Genomic DNA, 3,012 nt, shown 5'->3' with positions numbered 1-3,012 from the left:
CCTCTCTTCCAGCCTCCAGAGGGAGCTCTAGAGACTCAGGGTCTGATCGGGGCAGGTGTTCCCTGCCGGCTCTGGCGGGGGAGTCGGGGCGGGTGGGTCCGAGTACCCCGCACTCCCAGAGGCCTTGAGCAAAGACTGGCTTGTGGTCTGAGCAGCTGGTGGGTGCCCCCTTTTGTCCTGAGCAACAAGAACTGACCACAGGCCTGGGACCTTGGCGTCACAAGGAGTGTCTGCACGCTGTCTCCTCAGCCCCTCAGCCCAGGACCCCTCAAAGCCCCTTTGCTGGAGAAGGCTGGGGAGAGGCTATGGGGGAAGGCCAGCTCAGCCCTGCCACACTCTGACCTCAGCCAGTCCACCCCTAGCCCCGCTGACCCCTGGCCTTCCTCTCTGCTTGGCCCTTGTTTCCAACTGCCCACTGGTTTGGCCGGCCAGGCCAAGGCACTGTCAGGGACGGCTGCCCAGCCGAGGAGGTCCCCCAGCCCCCACCTCCGGCGCTGTCACCTAGAGCCATATTTCCTGGTCATAACCGGCAGGTGGCCAGGGCAGATTCCTGACCACCCCGTTGTCTTTGAGGAAGACGACAGGGGCCAGAGCTATGAGGCCCAGGATGGGACAGGGTGCCCAGCGTCAGTGCAGAGCACACGCTGCTGAGTGACTGACAGGCGAAGCTGGGCCCTGCCCTCCCCTGTGGGCTGCGTGGAGACACCTGCTTGCTCTTGACCACCCCCTCTCCCCCGCCAACTGCGAGGAACTGCCTACCTGGCAGGAGATCTGTCCACCTGGGGGTCTCGAGGTGCTGAGGTGCTTCAGCACCCTCAGGTTGCGCTCCGCAGGCCTCAGGCATGGAGGGCCCCGGGCAGAGCCAGCCCGAGGGGCTGCTGGACCCCACCTGAGGCTTCCTTCTACCTTTTCTGGCCCTGGCAGCCAAGGTGAAGCCAGAGCTCGTGGGCAGGTGGGGGGTGCTCAGTGGGGCTCAGGGGAGTCCTGAATCCTGGCTCCTCCTGTGTCCGTGGGCCTACAATGCTGGCTGAGCAGGGCCCCGGGGATGGGGGCGCATCTTCCTGCCAGCCGTAACCCCCAGCCTGCCCTGCCGGGACTGAGCCGCTCCAGACCGCAGCAGGTGCCCCCGGACTCATCCTGCTGGGAACCTGAACTCCACCTGCCCTCTTCTGCCCTGCGGGGCCTGCGCCAGCTGGGCCTGGCCTAGGTTCTGGTGTTTAGGTGAGGCCAGGCCCAGTGATTCAGTGGCCTCTCAGGAAGAAACCGGGAGCCTGGAGGCCCCGGGGGAACTTTTCCCAGATGTGGAATACGACCTGGGCATCTGTGTTCGCTGCACAAACAGGGCGTGGCCACAGGCCCGAGGTCACACAATCTCCCAGGGAGACAGGTGGCTTGGCCTCACCCCCCGCCCCCACCGCCTTGGCCAAAGCTGGAGGTTTATGAATGCCATGTTGCTCCTGAGAACCCACAATCTGTGGGCATCAGCCCCACACTGAGCACTCAGGAAAGGAGGCCTGGTCTAAAGGGGCTCCCATCTTCCGGCTGCAAAGAGAGCCTGAGACTTGGGGACAAAGCAGACTAGGGAGCCCAGGACTCCACTGCATTCCCCCAGCTGTGCAGGAACCCTCTGGAAAAGGGCCTGTAGCTCTTGCACTCAGAGCAGACCCTCATTTCTCCACCACACAGCTGGGTCTAGAGCAGCAGGGGGAAAGCCTCCAGTGCAGACTTGGCCCCCTGGGGGGGGAGGTGTCTCAGACCAGATCCCCAGGCCTCTGCCTCGTTCCGGGGAAGCACCAGGTGCCCTCCTAGCCCTCACAGCCCTGAGACCACTACAGCCCCCAAACCAACCTCTTCCAAACTCGGGATTCCCAGGCCCCTCCTGGCCTCACCCCCATGTGGTACTGGGCCCCCCAAGCCGCCAAAGTCCCCTCTTTCTTGGTGTTCCATCTCCTGTCATCACCTCCTCACCCATCACCTGCACCTCTAGACGCCTTTACTCCGTGCTTTTCAATGCCCCCGCTCCTAATTCTTCAATGGTATCAGCGACTGCAGCCCTGAACCCCCATTCCCAGCTCCTCTCCACCGCAGGCCTCCAGAATCTCCCAGAGCAGGGGTCCTCCCTCCTGCCCTCACTCCCCGAGGCCCCCTTCCTGGCACGGGCCTACTAAAGCCTGAGGAGGGCCCAGCCCTGTCTGGGACCTTATTTTGCTTTATCTTAAGTCTTTCCTTTGTGGCATTTTTTCCCTTTTTCTTTTGAAATAATTTCAAACTTACAGAAAAGTTGCAGGTACAATACTGTCTCAGTCCTCTTGGGCTGCTGTGACGCATCACCACAAACCGGGCAGCTTAGACAATGGACATTTGTTTCCTACAGTTCCTGGGCCTGTGAGGTCTAATATCAAGGTGCCAGGAGATATGGTGCCCGGTGAGGCCCCTTCCGGGCTCGCAGACAGCACCTTCTCACGGTGGCCCCACAGCCGCTTCTTGGTGTGTGCAAGCAGAAAGGGAAGAGCCCTCGGTTTAGAAGGACACTAATCTCACCGTGGGGCCCACCCTCATGACCTCATCTAACCTGATCTCCTCCCAAAGACCCCCCCTCCCTATACCAACACATTGAGGGGTTAGGGCTTCAACACACGGATTTGGGTGCACCCCAATCCATAGCAAGTATATTTGGGTGAACCCCACTCCATAGCAAGTATTGGGAGTTTCTCTAGGACACTTGAGAGTGAGTTGCTGGCTGGATGCCCCTCACCCCTGACCTACAAGCAAAGATACCGCCACCCCTACCAAAGCACCACACGGCCACCGAGCCTGGGAATTCTCGTCACCTGCCCCATGCCCTCCAGGCTGGTCTCAGACTCTGTTGACCAGTGGTCCCAGTGCTGTCCTCCCAAAGGATCTGACCCAGGACCGTATGCTGCACTGAGCTGTGGTGTCCCCTAGTCTCAGTTGGTCCAGAACATTCCTCGGCCTTTTCCTGACTGCTGAGACCCCCTTTGAAGGCTCCAG

This window comes from Lynx canadensis, chromosome C1 (assembly GCF_007474595.2).
Source record: "Lynx canadensis isolate LIC74 chromosome C1, mLynCan4.pri.v2, whole genome shotgun sequence".
NCBI lineage: Eukaryota > Metazoa > Chordata > Mammalia > Carnivora > Felidae > Lynx > Lynx canadensis.
The sequence above is the reverse complement of the archived record's forward strand: the minus strand, read 5'-3'. Positions refer to the sequence as shown.